At 40.9% G+C, this 18335-nt stretch overlaps 1 long non-coding RNA gene across 1 annotated transcript in view; it reads right to left on the reverse strand.

The window, feature by feature from the left end:
• Window positions 1-17322, reverse strand: part of LOC140335362 (uncharacterized) — a 63431-nt gene extending 46109 nt beyond the window's left edge. The window contains exon 1 of the long non-coding RNA XR_011921687.1: window positions 17173-17322. This is a non-coding gene — a long non-coding RNA (uncharacterized lncRNA). The remainder of the gene's footprint in view (window positions 1-17172) is intronic.
• Between the last annotated feature and the right edge of the window lie 1013 nt (window positions 17323-18335).

Raw genomic sequence — 18335 nt, forward strand, 5'->3', positions numbered from 1 at the left:
GGAAGGCAAGAAAGAGGGCAGGAATGTAAAGAGAAAATGAAAAAGGAAGGCAGAGGAAAAGGAGGTAGGAAGAGAGGAAGAAAGGTGTGGGATGGAGGGAAAGAAGAAGGAAAGAAAGAAAAAAAGAAAGGAAGATCAGTAGGGGTTGGAGAAAGAGCAGGAATGTAAAGAGTAAAGGAAAGAAGAGAGGAAGGAAGTTAAGGAGAAATAAAGGAAGGAAGTAAGGAGACAGAGGAAAGAAGAGAGCAGAAATGTAAGGAAGGATGAAGGTAAAGAAAGACGAAAGGAAAGGAAGGAAAGAACGTGGGATGGAGAGAGGGTAGGAATAAAAAGAGTGAAGGAAAGATAAAAGGAGAAGGAGGTAGGAAGAGAGGAAGGAAGGTGAGAACAGGATTTTAAGGAAGAAATGAAAGAAGGAAAAAGAAAGAGCAAACAGCAGAAGGAAGAGAGGAAAAATGTAAAGATGAAAGATGGATGGAAGGAAGAAAGAAAGAAAAGAAGCAAGGAAGGACAGCAGGACATGGAGAAGGAGCAGGAATGTAAAGAAGAAAGAAAACAAGGAAGAAAGAGGAGAAGAGAAGAAAGAAAAAAAAATGAAGAGAGGGCAGGAACAAAAAGAGCAAAGGAAGTAAGAGGAGAAGCAGGTAAGAAGAAAGGAGGGAAGGCGAGGTAGGAAGGAACAGTGGGGGATGGAGAAATGGCAGGAGTGTAAGGAAGAGAGGAAAGGTAAGGATAAGGGATGGAGGGAAAAAAGAAAGGAAGGACAGACAGTAGGACATGGAGAAAGAGCAGAAAGTGGAAAATGGAAAGAAGGAACAAAGAAGAAAAGGAGGTAGGGGCAAAGGAAGAAAAGGGGATAGAAGGAGAAATAATAAATGGCAGGGATGTAAGGAAGGAAGGTGGATGAGAAGTAAGGACAAAAGGTCAGAAAAGTAAGGATGGAGGAATGAAAGAGAGAAAGAGGGGGAGGAGGGATGAAAATGGAAGGAAATGAGGAAGGGCAGGGAAGGAGGGGAAGGAGGTGGAAGGATGATTTACACCTTCAGTCAGAGGAACCCAATGAATCCAACTGAAGGTTACCAAATGACCTGGCAGACATTTGGGCACCCATGGCACATGAGACCCACTAATCTGCAGTTAAAATCAAGGATGTCATGGGATTCAGGGTATCAATGTACGTAACTATGTAAGGAGCATTTAGGTGATGTGGTGTTATTTCGTAAGGAACTTTAGAGCCTGGACATCAACTTCAAATCTGCCATGCAACGTCCTCCTTCTTTCTATCACCCATCACGTTTAAACAGGCCAGTGTAAATCTGACCAATGGCTATGAAGAAACAAATAGCAGGGGGCGTGTCCTAGAATTCCCTCCAGCATCACAAGTCGGTGTTCCCAGATCTCCAGGTTAATGGCAGAAGGCAGTGGGGTGCAGGAAGAAACTGCAGCAATTTCTGTCTGGAAAGCCCTGAGCACCGAATAAGCTCCCTCTGTGCACCCTGGGGCCTCAGTTTCCACTTTGACTGAAGTTCACCTTTCAATAAAAACTATTTTTAGACCATATTATAACCTTTCACATCCCAACACCTGACAGAGTTTAATACAGCAACCCACAAAAAAGAAGGGAGCTGGTCACCAGGCAACACATCAAACAGAACAATATCATTTTTCAGGTGAAATCCATCGCCGGCTTCTTAGATATTTACTTTTGCAAACCATGATAATAAAACAGTAAGTTGTTTTCTTTGTTGTATTTGTATTTCACATACACATGTCACATTCCTTCTCACAGACTCCAATGCAAGTCACCTGGTCTGTAATAAAGAGTACCTGTCAGCCATGGAAGCAGAGAACAGTCATGACATCACTGACACTGGAAACTATGTTATTGAAAGTTGAGCCGCTTTGGTTTGCTCAACTTGTGGGATTTATAAATCTGCGTATTGCTGGAAAATGCATTGAGGATATCCCCGATACATTATCAACAAATAGCACAGACCCACAATCAGCAGAGGCCACAATTTCCAATGTGGAATTGGATTCCACATTGGAAATTGTGGCCTCTGCTGACTCACCACAGATTCTGGGTTCAGATAACAATGATAAAATGAGATAGGCCCTTATATAATGAAAATCAATCTCCAAAAGCACACTACGTCCCAATTATGTTAATTATATCAATCAAAAAGGCACTTAAGAAAAGGTGCCAACCCAATTACATCTAGAAGTCACATATGATTGTAAGCTCTTCTGGGGAGAGTCCCCTCCACCTCCCATGTCGCTGTCTATATCTGTCCATCATTTGCTAACCCTATGTAATGTAATGTAAACAAATACTCTTTAGTAATAATAATATATGACCTTGGAAAAATCATAGGTCTTTCAATGATGTAAATACACCAGTTGACCAAAACTTTGCAGCCACCTGACCTCTATACACAAAATGTTATGATTCTCCTAAATGATGGAGTCCATGTGTCAGCAATGAGGAATCCTGGTAATAATGCAGCATGCAAAGATGTTTTAGGTATTGGACACTGTTGTAGCTGCAAAGAGTGTGATGAACTTCATGATAATGGGGGGTCAACTTCATGATAATGGCCTTGGTTTTGGAAGGAGACATCCAAATGGATCATATAGGTAATGCTCAGGTGTGCAGTATTAATGACATATGACTATGGTAGGGACATTAGATTGTGAGCCCCTTTGAGGGACAGCTAGTGACATGACTATGGACCTGTAGTTGGTTCTATATAAATACAAAATTATAATATTATTCTACACATGCTTGGTATGACTCATAGATCCAGAAAGAATGCCATTAAAATGGCCAAGCAACACACTAAGCATATATGTAGCAAATGCACTTGGAACTCACTCTTAAACACAAAACCCCCCACCTGTTAGCAAGTAGGTAAAGTAGAGTAGTCTGAAAGCATCAGAAGCCTGAGAGTGGAATGGCCAAGGTGACCGCACACCAAGCAGAGGTGTTCCAGAGCAGAGAATAAATAATAAGATGATTTTTAATTCCTTAATTTATTCTGCCCAGAGTGATATTTGTGCTTGCTCCACTTGTGTGTCCTGGTTGGAGGGGACTTGATTGGGTGTTACATAGTTACATAGTCAGTTAATCTGAACAAAGACATAAGTCAATCAAGTTCAACCACTAGGAAAATACACATATCCCAGATAAAAAACCCTATGAAGAGGAACCCTGGTCCGGAGGAACCCTGGTTCAATTTGCTCCAATTTGCTCCATGAAGTTCCTGGACATTGCAATCATAAATGAAAAGGTTGGACATGACATGCAATGATTCTCAGACATGAAGGAGCCCTCAGGGGGTGCTTTTGAAACTTTTCATTACTATTTCTCAACCAGGGTTCCTGCAGAAGTTGCTGGGGGTTCCTTGAGCAATGAGCAGTTTGTGACTCTCGTCAGTTTAAGTGACACCAATGATCTTTTTGGCTATCTGTAAGGGTGACATTCTTCCCACTGACCACCACACTAATGTAGTATGAGCTTTGGATATAGTAATTATAGAAGAGGTTACCTAAAAACCTGAAAGTATTTCAAGGTTTGCCCCAAGCTAAAAAAAGTTATTTTAAAGGTTCCTATCTGATAGTTATTTTAAGGGTTCCCCATGCTGCTCTAAGTTCTAATTTCCAGCTACCAGGGTCTGCTTTTTGCTACAGAATAGCCTTTTCATATGTTAACTCTCAGCAGGTTGAAATCACCTTTTAAAGTTGGAATTCAGAGCCCAGGTAAAGGGGTCTATTGGGAATCTGTAGCCATGTTAAAGCAACACAACCAAGCATTATATGTATGCAGATGATGGATTTGCATGGCTTGTGTAACAATGCGGGGTGAGTTGATACTACAAAGAAGCCTGAAGTAATTATTATTACTATTATTATTAATAAACAGTATTCATATAGCGCCAACATATTACACAGTGCTATACATTAGGGGTTTGAAATAGCAGAAAAATACAGACAGTGACAAAGGAGAAGGAGAGGACCCTGACCAGAAGAGCTTACAATCTAGCAGGAGGGGGAAGTAATCACAATGCACATTGATAATCTGGGCTAATTTGGGCCATCGTCCATCTAATGTACGTGGCTTATAAAATAAATAAAGCACTGAATGGAGGCATCATGATCTGATGAAATTGAGGGCACTGTTGGAGTAACCATTTATGAAATGCCATTGTAACCTGGGTGTATGGCTCTTAGCAGGTAGGTATCTGATGTGGAATGACTCTGAATGTATTGAGGCCATTGGGTCATTAGAACAACCAAACAATCATCATCTGCAGGTGGTCAGAGATAGCGGCTACATTTCTGTCCTCACAAGGACACAAGGTAGGTCTTGGTGATGAGTTGGTTGACGGTGTTGCATTCAGGGTCGTCTCCTCTCCTTCATACGTCTGATGTTTGTTGTGAAGTTGATGTGAGCAGCGAAGGATTGGCACTGCCCCGTTAAATGACAATCCTCAGTCTCTTTGATACCTCTTGAAAGAAGGGTGGATTACCCGCTCATTTTATCGGATTACATTTATGGGAATTCCTCGGGCTTTTGACTTTGTGATTGATGCATCTCTACCAATCGCATTAGTGTCTTTGTCTGACTTATCAACAATGCGGCCGGCTCTGTGAACATCGCAGGATCAAAGCAAACAACTTTTCAACGGTTAAGAAGGTTTTAACTCCTCCTGTGCTGGTGAACCGGGCGTGCTCATGCGGTTGTTGTGTGTTGTTTACTGATTTCAATTCTGTGCCCCTCCGGGGTTGCTTTTATTGTGCTGCCCTTATTGACCTCGCAACTTCAAGGCCTTACTCTTCTATCCCCCTCATATAGAATAAGGAAATATATTGGAATAGATGATGAAATGCATACCTGAATACAAAACCTTTTTTTGTAACTAAAAAAAAAATTTGTTTTGGCTCTATGTTTACATGCTTGGATGCATGTACATCACAATCCATCAAAACTCAGCTCAGTCTATTGTTAGCAATATAATGACAACTGGGCTGTAAATGTGCTCAGTGTTTTTTTCAGAACGGAAGTGATTTAAGTTCTCAAAGACTGGAGAAGATAAACTGTCATGGGTAAACCTGGGTAGTACAGCAAACCTTGAATGCATCTGGTCCAGGATTGAAAACATTTTCCAACAAATAGCAAATTATTTTCAAGCAATCCATTTCAGGTTTGCTGGAACACTCAGGTTCTCCTATGGTAGTCTATCTTCTCCAGTCTTGAAAAGCTTTAATAAATCAGGTCCAATGAAAAAGCAATGAAGATGTCAGCTTCCAGCAATGCTGCTTGTCATTAGTCCCTATGCAAATATCAAAGATCCAATCCTGTCCCTGCTGGTTTACTGATCCCCTTATTAAATTGGCCTTTGCCCCCCTTGGACACTTTTTATCTTGGGCATTGGTTTTCTGTCCACCCTCTATGCCCATCTATAGAATGCTCCAAATGAGGGCAAATCTGATATAGGTGCAATGCACCCATAAAGGTCATGCAATGTGCCATTTGTTTATTTGCAGCTCCTCAGTCTTGATGCTGGAAATTCACCGAATATAATATAAAAATATAAATTATCTGTTACCATTATAAATTATCTTGAGCCTAAAACTTGCCTCTGCCCCACAAAACCTGGAAAATTACCCCTTAACTCCTAACCTAACACAACATCATCCAATAAATGCATCTCTGACATCTGACCTATAACTTGAAATGAACCCTTTATTTTTTGCATTCTTAGCATTTATCCTCCCCTTTATGATGTGTTCAAAATTGGCAAGCAGAAAACAAAGAACTGGTCACCTATATTTCCTGGGTCTTCCAGCAAAATATATTTCCCCTATTAGCATCTTGCTAGAGGCAGGGCTTTGCTTCCTCTTGTTAGAACAGGTTGCCCACATTGTTCCTGCAGAGGTTGCTGGGGGTTCCTTGAGCAATGAGCAGTTTGTGCCTATCAGGTAAGTATAGGTGACACTAATGATCTTTTTGGCTATCTGTAAGGGCCAGCAATATCAGAGGAATTCTTCTCCTTGACCACCATACTAATATACTGTGAGCAGTGGATATAGTAATTAAAGCAGGGGTACTCTGAAGACCTGAAAGTTATTTTGAGAGTCCCCCATTGTAAAACAGTTGGTTTAAATGATCTCGTACAGCTATGAGGCTCAAAGCACAGAGGTACAAATGCGCTGCTGTATTTCTAGAGGAATTCAATATAAATGTAGATTTCACAGCCACAGTTAAGAAGTCTCAAGAAGTTCCCTATGGGCCATTTTATTCTTGTGGCCGACCATAGCATCCTAGTGGAGGCTCAACCATACTACCGACCTCTCCTATTCAACTGAATGAGAACGGCTATGGTCGTGGTGGATTGTGGCGCCGTTCCTGAAAGCAACAAGTGGCTTCTGGCATTTTGCTTTTCCTCTTGTGGAGGAAGAACCAAAACTCAGCCACACTCAACCTCATGACAAAGTGATTGTCTAACTATGTGGCTGACATTTGCTATTTTCAACTACAAGTCTGCAAGGAGCGTATAAGAAAGTCTTTTCCTATTCAATTAAAAAATAAACCATTTTAATTTTTTTTGTGTCTGTGTTGCTGTTGTAAAATATTATCCTATCTGGCTCAGTGAAGGTTTTGCTTGGCCCTTTAACACAACTTGCTGAAACATTTTCCATTGAAACGATCGCCTTTACAAGTGATAGAAGCAGAAATTCCTTCTAAGAACTTATTAAGTTTTAATGAATACAAAATGTCGTCGATGCCAAGCGTGGAATTTGTGATTTTCAGCTGAATTCCAAAGTCAGTGTTGTAGCAGAAAACATTTCTGCCTTTGTGTAACCAGCCAAACTAAAGCCGGGTTCTCCTCCCAACATCAAAGCGCAGCTAATTGTCGTGCTGAAAGGGAATGGAGTTACGGAGGATTTTAATAGTTTTTCTTGACATAATAACCGCCAGCACAAGCCCGGACTCACAATGTCACACCTCTCGCTCCCTTCCTTTCCTCCTCTGTGGGAACCTTTAAAGGGAGGAAAAAAAAAAGCGTTAATGGAAGAACACTTAAAGAGTTTTCATCGATGGCGTCAAATAATTCTTCAGTAATTCCCGGCTGATTGATTTCTCTTGTTTTAAAACCACAGCCGGCAAGGTTAAACTGTTTCTAAAAAGGCTTTTACTTCAAAGGCCCGATGTCCAGATTACCTGGGCTCACAAGTCGTTCCAGTTGGGAAGTTTGCAAAAGTAATCGTCTCATGGGCCGCTTCACACAGCTTTTCTTCGCCGGCCTTTTCACCTCCTGGGGCTACAAGGGGTTAAACCAGGAGCCGTTTACCGCCGACATTTTTTTGTAATAATTGCTCTTTTCTTTCTAAATGATTGACTCGTCAACGTAAAATGAACTTTATTTTGCCTTATCTGATCATTTACCTTTGAGGGGATATTAATAAGGCTGCAGTAATAAAGGCCAGATTCTATAGATATGGATTCAGAATGTAAAAGTAGAAAAGAAGCATTTAAAAAAAAAAACATAAACTATCATGGCGCCGCAGAAAAAAAAAAATGTCTGAACCTAAAGATAACCTAAAGACAACCTGTCATCTTGCTCCTTTAGGGTAAAGTGATAATGTTTTTGTAAAAGTCCCAGAACCTCCAGTGCTCACCTTGCCAGTGAGCCCATGCCCTTCCATTTCCATTGGAGCTGATGCCCATATCCAGTGTTTTTGGGCATTCTCCCATTGAGCGGGCTCGGGTCTAGCAACTAACCTCCAGCACTGTCACATGACTCAAGACGTCAGCGCTCTCCTTGCCACAAACCAAAATTATCCATTTCAGTGCAGTGTGCAATCAAATAATGGTATCAGGAAGTAGATGAGGACTACAGAACTTGTATATTATAAAAAAAAAGCAGTGAAGTAAATGTTTTGTAGTCCCACGTTGCAGGGTGACAACACCGCTTTTCCATAGCCTGATAAGAGAAATGAATGCAGCCGCCACATTGAAGGACAGGTAAGATGCAATATATGACATTTTTGTTCTCAGGTTTATATTCAATGTGACTTTAACATAGTAGACATAAGAATATGTTAATATTTAAAACTTGTTATTATTGTTACTGCTATTATTATCCAATTTGTTTCCACTGCTGGCTGATGCGCCCCATCATGGTGACTGCCTCCCCTCAGTTGCCCCCTTTCCTGTACTTCTTGGGTTGCACACTCCCATTTCTTTATACGAGTGATGGGCGAAGGTTATTAGTAAAATGTAATGTACTATTAGCGACAGAAGACATCTCCGCTGACTTTTATGGCGTGGAAGGGGCGCAATGTTTTTGTCAGCCATTGATTGATATCTTGATTAATTTCCAGAAGGCATTTTTACCAGGTGTTAACGGCGGGCAGATTGGAAGCTGCCTCAATACTCTTCATGCCATATTATGTCCACAGACATGCTCGCTTACAGCTCTCGGCTATTGTTCGGCCTGGCAGACTTGGGAACTCCCTGGGGCTCGGCCCATAAAGAGATTTCTGTTAGAAGCCGCACAGCTCATTGTAAAAAAATTGTCCCTGGAAAAATTAGCATGGTACAAGGACGCAGGCGTCATGTAGCACAAATGACAGCTGCGTTACTGAAACAATGGGGATGAAATGGCTTTTGCAGCCGGGCCATTTCTCATGTAAATTTTCCCCACACGGAGTTCTGCGCTGTCCCATTGCAGATAAAACATGCTTGCCTTCTTCCACTTGTGCCTTGTGCATAGCTCTCTGTCCGCAGGCCACTTGGCCGCTGGACAAAGCAACGACGAAAGCTTGGTAAGAGTTAACAAAGCCACCAACACAACATTTCCCATTTAATGTTAATCTGACCCTGCAATCATTGCAGCATAAGCATAAAATGTGTGATATGGAAAAGAAAACATTTTAATGTATTTGATGGAAATGTAGCCAAAAAAGTCTTCCATCATTGCTTTTAGTTTTTTTTAAAAATGACCCCTAAAAGAGATTAAGCTGAATTATTATTAAGTGAACATTTATTAAGGTGCCGCTGCAGTTTACAATAAATAAACGTCCGAATGTGCTCAATTCCCAAATGCACACAACAATGGTCCTAAATATGTTGCCATGAATGGTTAGTCTAACCATTTTTTTTGAAACGTCTTCTTCTAAATCCAAGATTCTTCTTGCAACCTGTTGCATGGTTACTAATGTTTTAAGCAAGTCCATTAAAAACAGGTGAATCTGTGTGAATTATGCACTGGCCGTGTTCCAAAGCTGCAGAGTAATCTTTGCCCGTGCCAACTACTCGCCATAATTACCGTAAGGTGCATCTGCTTTGTTCTGGAATGACTTACTAAAAACAGAACTGACTGTGGAACTGCTTGATCACAGGAATACCAACAGTGCAGCAACCCGTGTTTGGGGGTGGCAAACTTGGCTATTGCCCAGAGCCCCTCCAAGTCCCAACTGGCACATCTGTACCCTTACAACAGCAGTATTGTATCCTCCAGCAGGATCCACTCCATGGTGTAAAAAAATAGCATTTTGGAAAATTTAAAATAAAACAATATATTGGAGAACACTAGATACATTTTATGCAGAATTATGTTCCTGTTGTATTTAGCCAAGGGGACCCAGTTTGACTCTTGGCCCGGGGCCCAAAATAATCTAAAAGTGAATGACTTAATAATGACCAGATTTTCAGCAAAGGTTTATTACAATGTATAGAATGCACTTCAGTGCCAAATCCCTGCACAATAGTGTTAAAACCGAGGCAGTGTTCATCCAGCAAGTCAATGACCTATAAACTCAACACAATAAACTGGAAAACATCATTTCCAAAACCTGCATTGCACCCTGGATTGCTGAGGAATGACAATGAAATGCCAGGTTCATAGAAGATTAAACACCTAAGCTAGGGTTTTAGCATTTGCTTCTCTTTTAGATGGAGAGACGAAAACTTGTGAGAAATGATAGATAATTGCAAGCCCATCAACTCTCAATGCCAAGGAGCTGCCACAAAAGAAAAGAAAGTCTCAGGATTTGAAAAAAAGAGATAATGAGATAAAAATACACAGTACTAATATAATACTATGTGAATAACTTATAAGGCCACTGTAAGGCCCTGGTCCGGTACCAGTGCTCGCCAGATCCCAGTCATCCAATCCAATGCCACAATCTTTGCCTATAACAACCCCCCGCTCAGCCTCGGGAGTGTAGTTGCACTATCCCAGGACACTGTTACCTCCATGACTTATGTGTGCAAGGAACGGCGTCTGGGGAAGGACTGACAGAGGACCAGGGGCCCACAATATTGCAGTACAGGAGATTCCAGCAGAGACAATTCCAGAATACAGAGTCAGAGGTCATTCACAGGTAATCCGTCCACCAGACAATCTATCCAAGGGAAAGACAAAACCAGAGTTGGGGTCACAGGCAAAAGATCGGTTCAGACACAATACAATCGCAGGATCAGAAACAGGTAAAGTCAGCAACAGTAAATCCAACAAATAAATCCCACCAGCAGCAAATCAGCCCAGCTTAATACCAAAACAAGCACTTGGGACTTGGAGCAAAAGGCTAAAAAGTCCCAGCAGCCAAGGGCAGCGCAGGATTGAACCAGGGACTAATCTGCTCTAAAAATCCCCTTCAGTTGTGTACAGCCTCAGAGTATGTGCTGTGAATGCTGAGAATGTACAACTCAGGCTGCACAGCTAAAGAGAAGCAGGGGATTTCCTTATTCTCTTTGCCACAAGTGACACCGCCGGACAGAATAAATGGGGTGTGATACTGCAGTGGTGCACAGCACAGGATCTACAGCCCGATAGGCATCTCCTATCAGCCACATTATGACTAATCAGAGGTTATTGGAGTCGAAATTTCAAGCTTGACAAATCTTGAAAGATTGGGCTTTAATGCTGATTATTTTGGCACAGAATTGCTAAGTGTAGAACAATTGGGCCATAACTAAAAAGTGATCAGGAAGCTGGGTTTCTATCACAGGTTGAATGACCATTTACCACACTTCTTGTATGAGTGTCATGGACATACCCCTGGGGGCACAGTATGGTGCTGGCCATTGAACATGCGGAACATTGCACTTGTGTCACATTCTCTGCAGCATTCACCTCCCACTGCCAGGAACAGAAGAGGAGAAACATAAACCTTAGTGTAATGTGGCTGACCTACAGTAGAAAACATTTCTGTATGTTTGTTAAAAATTCAGCAGGGGGTGCAGAGAACTTGGAGGGGAATACATTGGACTGCGGGATGGCCAAGCTTACAGCTCATTGTTTACAGTGCATGGGAGCTGCGGGAAGCTTGTTGGTACTGTACACTGCCCGCTGTGTATGGAGAATGAGCTATGCGGCGTTCCAAGAAAAGCGTTATTTATTTCTATATGAACCAAACCCAACCTCAGATGTTTAGAGCGACTTTGCAACCAGCCCGAACATGAACAGCAATAAAACTGGGAAGATTCAGTACAGAAAGGAAAAATCACAGGTAATATTTGTCAGTATGTTAAAGACAAGAATATAAATGTACCAAAGTTTTCCCAACAACTAAAATGTATCAGTAGCATGGGAAGGGAAGAAGATTTCAAAAGGGGGCCTCTGCACCAAGATCTTTATGTTATGGAATACCCACTGAATGAGTAAAGAGGAAATATTAATGAATAAAATACTGGCCTATTCACATCTATGTGTTACAGGAACATTGCTGCATTCTCATGCGCTGGAGCCTTTGGTTGTTGTGTGTTGCGATCATTTAGATTAAGGTTGCATTACACAGCACTGGTTTCCAGAAATCAAACCTTTATTTGTTTGGGGAGTGCAATGGGAATGCTAGGAGGTGCAGCACAATGTGCATTGGGGTGCAATTAGGAATGAGTAGAAATCACCCCCTTGTTTACCCCTTCTCCCCTCCATAATGTCTCCTCTCTTACCCTCAATGCTACAAACTTTTTTTTACTTCTCTCTCTTTTTTATAAAAACTATTAAAGAAATATTTAAAAAAAAGAATAGTAAAAATGCATCATGCAACATGTGGGATGCGCATTACCGTACAGCTGCAGGAATATGCATGTTATTGCATGTGTTTCTGTGTTGTATATATGTGGGTGAGAAACTGCAAGCATCATTTACATTTTAGAGGAATTATGCATAGGATTTGATGATGTTCCTCTACGCACAACTGCAGCCAGTAAAGAGTTACGGAAAGTCATATGTGAAGGTCCAAACTTCTTCCCATGTAAAGGTGACATCACTGCGGCGTTATTGACACAACTCCAGCCATAAACCGTCTATGACCTGCTCTGTTTGGATTGCATAACAAGTAACACAATGAAGTCACCAAAATCAATTCTCAGACAATTCTCACTGTCTTCATTATGGGTGGGGAGGGGGGAAACATTCCATGAACAATTGAATTCTCTGTAATGCTGAATAAACATTTGTATTGGCTGCAGGTAGAGCCATAGAGGGACAAGGGTCGGAAGAAACTCTGACATGCCTGGGATCTAAGGCTACATACACACGTGCAATAATTGTCGTAGCAAAACGAACAATTGACAACGGATCAACTATTATGCACGATTATTTTGAACGATGGTATTGTGCATGATTCTGTACATGCTGTAACAATACGATTGTTCAAATATAATCTACCAATAATGTACACACACTAGATACGATCGTTTGAACGATGCAGGAAATGACATGTACAGGAGAAAGTGTACTGCAGAAACATCCACGATCACTGAACGACCGTACACACAATAGATAGCTAACAATCGTTGCCCAATCAGATCCGCCGAAGTGGTCGTTCGTTTCCTCATTCGTCGGCGTCGTTGGCCAGTCGTTGTGCAGTTTTTATGTTAAACATTATCGACCAATTGGTCGTCAAACGTTCCTTTCCAACGACAATTATTGCCTGTGTGTAAGTAGCCTAAATATTTGCATCACTGGGTGTAAACAAATAGAGATGAATGCAAATGACCAGAAAATCTGCAGAAACTGCAAAGAGATTGCACAGAGGTCACAATATTAAGGAACAGGGCTTCTTACCCACATCTGTTACCTCAAAAAGAATAATGGGGGTTTATGATGGAATCTCTCAGCAATCAGATGCCCACCCCCTCACAGGGAGATGAATGTAAAGAGTTAAATGTCCAATCACAATCATGTGCTTACTGACTTTATGTCCCTAGATGTGGTCCAATGCCAATCACATTGTCCAGTGATATAAATCCACATCAGTCACAACAACCTGATACCTGGAGATGTTTACCTGTTACAAACTGTTCCCTAAATGACAAACCATGCATGCAACATGCGATGTTCCACATTTCTTTCAAAGAAATTCCCCATTAGCATTGAAATGCACCGCTTATCCCAAAAAAAGATCATAAAACCAATAACAGTAGAAAGCAATAACTTCAATAATGATAAATTATTCATTACATTATCAGTTCTTATCAACTCTTACAAAATGCATTGGAGTCCATCAGGAATGGCAAATTACAGCGGTTTGGGTGATTTTATTGTACAATGAGCTTTAAATATCCTTTGTGAGTTTCAGGAGTCAAACAATAACGCCATCGTACAGCACTAATGGGATGAGTGGCGACTCTGCATTACAATATTCATTTTGTGACGTTATTGCGTCACATATTTGCACACAATAAGGAAATATTATACAAAGTCACAAAGTGTTGCAATAAACTATGCTGAACTCCGAGCTGTCCCTCTTCCAGAAGATAATCTCAGATAATGAGTTATAAAGCAATACAAAGCTGCCAAAGTACTTAGTGACTGAGATAAAAAGGAATTAACGGGAACTGGAGGTGCTGATTGGTGGCAGCTATCAAGATGAGATGTCTTTCTATAATATTATGTTTACCCTACCCCCACTATATATCCTGATGCATGGAGGCCACAATCTAATCACCCCTTATATTCCGAATGAGACCACCAAACTGAAAATGCTGATTGCTTGGCTGTCTCTGGATTCAATCATCTCTAATCTTCAAGAGTGTGTTTTGAATTGCAATCTCTAATCAAACACTGAGACGGTCATATCAGTCTGTGTACCAGAAAAGCTTGAATTCTAATAACCCCCCCCCAACTCACCCACACACAATCACACACTATTTTTATACGTTTATATAGCTCTGACATATCCAGAGCTTTGTACAGAGAACAGTCCTATCAGTCTCTGTACAGAGGAGCTGACACTCTAATGTCCCCCCACAGTAACACACTAATATTATACATTTATATAGCTCTGACATATACCAAGGTGCTGTACAGGGAATACTGAGCCAATCAGATCAGTCTTTGAACCAGAAAGGCTTACATTCTAATCCTAATCAATTCTGATCTCACATAGTTACACATTATTATTATTTATCATCTGTACCATTTCTTTCTTCTTCCTTTCAATCATTCAAACACATTTGCACCTATAACACACCCCATCAACTATTTTAACCTCGCTCTTCTTTTTCAAAAAATATTTGACCTATGCATCTGATGCAACCATCCCCCCCCCCCCCCCCGAATGTTGGCAGCAGGGTTATGTGACCATTGCAAGGGGGGCTTTAAAAAGTTTGGTTAGTTTACACTTGGTGCAGTTAGGACTGCGATCCATCATACAGCAGCCATCACACTAAGCAACTGCACTATGGCCCATAGAAAGGATTTCTTCATATGCAATCAGTGGAAATTTCCACCAACATTGAACGGTCAGAGGATCATCCTATCTGCAGTTATCGGTTACCAATACATTATAACAAGAGATCACTGGCTATCACTGGAGAGAGGGGGGCAAATACTATGATATCCCCAATATGCACAGATGGACCCCAATCAATTTCCAATTCTTGGGATTTATTTCCCCAGCACAATATAGGATCTTTATGTTCTCAGGAGATCTCATGGACCTGCAGCAGTTCACTTATAGGTGTAACATTTCCTCCCACACTGTCAATGTCCCAATTACAGTAACAATGAATTCTCCAAGCCTCCTAACATGTGGCATCCACAGCTCCATATTCGGCCAGGACACTAACTGCATGGCGTTTGCAGGTTCTCTTCCTGTTTGCGTGGGTTTCCTCCTTCCTACATCCCAAAAACTTACTAAAAGGTTACTTTCTCTTCCCCCAAAAACTAGACTTTGTTATGCCCATTAGATTGTGAGCCCTCCGAAGGATGGTGAGTAACTGTACAGCGCTATATAATATGTGGGTGCTACATAAATACTGGACAAAAATGTGTCTTATTTTTCCTAACATATTTTCACATTTTAACTTGTTATTCCATATTCACATTTTACTTTCTTCCAGCTAAGAAATCAGCAAACTGATTTCACCACCAAATGACTAAATATGCGTCATTACCACTTTGCTCATACAAAAAAGCATTCAGGTGCTCGAGAGAAATTTACCTCCACAAAGATGTCATTTTTTTTTTTTTCTGGGGAGGGGGGCAGGGTATTCCAGCTCATTTAGTGACCTTTGTATGAATTATTGTCACTTTTCACTTTATCAAAAATGAGTGGCATCTTTCGGCACAAGAAAATAGCTGGAACAGTTGCAAAGTGTTTCAGTTACCCTCAGGGTCCAATTAAAGTGAATCCAAATGGCCATCGCTGGTAATGACCTTGTCGTATTCCATCATTGGTGATATATGTCTTGAAATGTTCTGCTTTTACAATAAAATGTGAAGATTATTATTACTGTGCAAACAAATCTGATGCATTTACTGCATGCTATGGAAATTTCATTCCCTGTGAACTCGCTGTGAGGTTCCGGCTAATGACACGCCAGCATTGCAGATGATTTTTGGAATCAATAAATGATGATAACAGATGTCAAGGCTCTGGAGCAAGAGACCTCTGACTGCAGCCAACGGCTGTCCAAAGACTGAGAGACCAGAGGGCCCATCAATAATCTACACAGACTGGTCACAGAGCCATTGCACAACTCAAATGTATGAACAAGACATCAATGAGTGATCTTCCATGGACAGCAGGGGGGTAATGGAGACGGCTTTGGACATTCACTTGCATTCACTTTTTTTAACATACATAAATACATAGTTAGGTTGAAAAAGTTCAACCACTAGGAAAATAAACATATCACAGATTAAACCCATTGACATAGTCGATCCAGAGGAAGGCAAAAAAACCTTATAAAGCCTGATTCAGTTTGCTCCAACAGGGTAAAATATTCTTTCCTGATCCCAGAGGCAATCAGATATTCCCTGGATCAGTAGTCCCTTAAGAAGCCTTTATACCCAGTTATATTCTGTGCTTCTAGAAATGATCCAGCTTTTTCTTAAAGCAATCTATAGTAGTTGCTGAAACTACTTCTCAAGGGAGCTGATTCCACATTTTCACAGACTTTACAGTGAAGAATCCCTTCCTTATCCAGAGCTTAAACTTATTTTCCTCAAAATGCAAAGAATGCCCTCTTGTTCTTTGTAATGATCTCAAAGTGAATAATGGGGAAGAGAGTTCTCTATATGGACCATTTATATATTTATACAGGGTGATCATATCCCCCCTTATACGTCTCTTCTCAAGGGGAAATAGATTCAGTTCAGCTAATCTCTCCTCATAGTTTAGCTCCTCCATTCCTTTTAATAATTTAGTTGCCCTTCTCTGCACTCTTCTGTGAACTGGTGACCAAAACTGGGCTGCATATTCCAGATGTGGTCTGACAAATGCTTTGTACATGGCAGGATAATGTCTCCATCTCTGCAGTCTATAGGGAATCTGAGTTAATAAACTATCCACACATTGTATTATCTCAGAATTTCTTCCTACAATTCAGTATTTATTTTGCTAATCCCAACCTTAGTAAATGTGTATGGTGGCACATTGGAGTGTAAATTTCCTTTATATGAAAGATTTTGTATTCACAACATCACACATATATTTACAATAAATACCTAAGAGAAAATAAATATCAGGCTTCATGCCAAAAAACTTCAAACATATATACAAAAATAAAAACTTTATTCCAAACATATAATAAACAAAGACCAGAAGCACAACCCCTTCCCTATGAATATCACCCTTTATCAAAAACCAATTGGGATAAGAGATTGGGATCTAAGAGTACATAAAGGACAGACAGAAAAAGCCACTCACCCTGACAAGGGAAAAACACTGAAAAAACTCATTTTCTTCCACTCCCTTATCCAGGACCCTCTGACATTCTCTCCAGACCCAAGAGTGTCCCCATTGCATGTAGAATATCGTTCACCACCTTGCAAGGAAGGTTTTTTGTCCATATGCATACCTGACCATCACACTAACTATAAAAAGTGTGAAAATCAAAACCCCATTGAGTCTGGAATGCTCCATATACCCACTCTGCTGACTCATGTGACTGAGACAGGCAATACCTAGAGCCCTCCCCATCCTTCTGTAAACTTCCACATTGAAGAGGCATTGGAGCAGAAAGTTCTCCATGGTGTCTTCTGATTCTCTACATTCCGGTCTCAGCACACACAGAGTCTCTTGAGGGCCAGTGCTGATAAATCTTCAAGTAAAGTTTACTGTGAAAGGTGAACCAAGTGTGGTCCCTAAACTTCATGGGAATCCTTTAGGGCCAATGACCCATCAAAGAATGAAGACAAAAACATTACAGAGTAATCACCTGATGTACAGGGATTAGGTGACTGGCTCAGTGTTATATCAGAGTTATATAAATGTATAATATTAGTGTGTGAGTGTGGGGACATTAGAGTGTCAGCTCCTCTGCACAGAGACTAATAGGACTGGCCCAGTGGATCACTTCCAAAGAATTTGAACCATGCCAGGTGACTTGCAGGCTATGTGGGGACCCAGAGCCAGTCATAGCCGCCATTCAATAATCATCTGGCTATACAATCAATGAAATAACTAACATGGAAGGTCACAGAAGGACCAGAAGAGCTTACAATCTACATTCTTTGGGCTCCCTCCATAAATCACCTAATGCAAGATTTTAAGCCAAAAAAGATTAGAATTAAACATACCTTGCCTCCATCTCCTGCCCACAATGATTGGGGAAGGGTGACATCCCTGGCTTTTCTGGTAGGGTTATATGGGATATAGAACAGATGAAAAATCATGAGAAGATGGAGAAATTGCCCCAGGCTGGATTGCACTTTCAAAGTTTACCCCTCCCCAGGTTCCATAGGAATCTACCTAGAGAGGTGTGAAAGCCTGTGATGTAGGAGATGGTTGATTTGGTGACAGTAAGTTGGGGAATGGGAGAACCGCAGACAATGTAAGCTGACCTATTTTTAATGAAGGGACTTTAGAGG

This window comes from Pyxicephalus adspersus, chromosome 7 (assembly GCF_032062135.1).
Source record: "Pyxicephalus adspersus chromosome 7, UCB_Pads_2.0, whole genome shotgun sequence".
In the NCBI taxonomy this organism is placed as follows: Eukaryota; Metazoa; Chordata; class Amphibia; order Anura; family Pyxicephalidae; genus Pyxicephalus; species Pyxicephalus adspersus.